General features: G+C 41.7%; 1 protein-coding gene across 1 annotated transcript in view; it reads left to right on the top strand.

Annotated features, from left to right (window-relative positions):
* LOC119586204 (calexcitin-2-like) overlaps positions 1-314 on the top strand; it is a gene marked incomplete at its 5' end in the record, with an annotated part of 119,930 nt that overhangs the window by 99,987 nt on the left and 19,629 nt on the right.

The raw sequence follows: 314 nt of genomic DNA, 5'->3' as shown, positions 1-314 counted from the left end.
GGAAATGGAAAGAGTATAAGTAGGTCTATGCTAAAGGGTCATCCATTTTTTTCATCATTCCCACAAGTGTACAGAAATATACTTTCCCCTGGACCCCATCCCCCTCCAGAGTGTACAGAGCAAAACGATAAAAATAAGAACCTCTGCCACAGGATCTCCAATTTGATCTGGATCGTCGTTTTTATGATGTTCTAAAAAGCGTTTGCCAGAGAGTAACCACCTTCCTCCAGCGTACAGTTTGCACGCTCATGAAAATGATTAAAAATAATAAATAAAAAATGGATGACCACTTAGGGTGTCCGGGCGCCTGATCC

The sequence above is a fragment of the Penaeus monodon genome, chromosome 21 (assembly GCF_015228065.2).
Source record: "Penaeus monodon isolate SGIC_2016 chromosome 21, NSTDA_Pmon_1, whole genome shotgun sequence".
Classification (NCBI taxonomy): domain Eukaryota; kingdom Metazoa; phylum Arthropoda; class Malacostraca; order Decapoda; family Penaeidae; genus Penaeus; species Penaeus monodon.
This window is presented reverse-complemented; position numbering and strand designations above follow the sequence as displayed.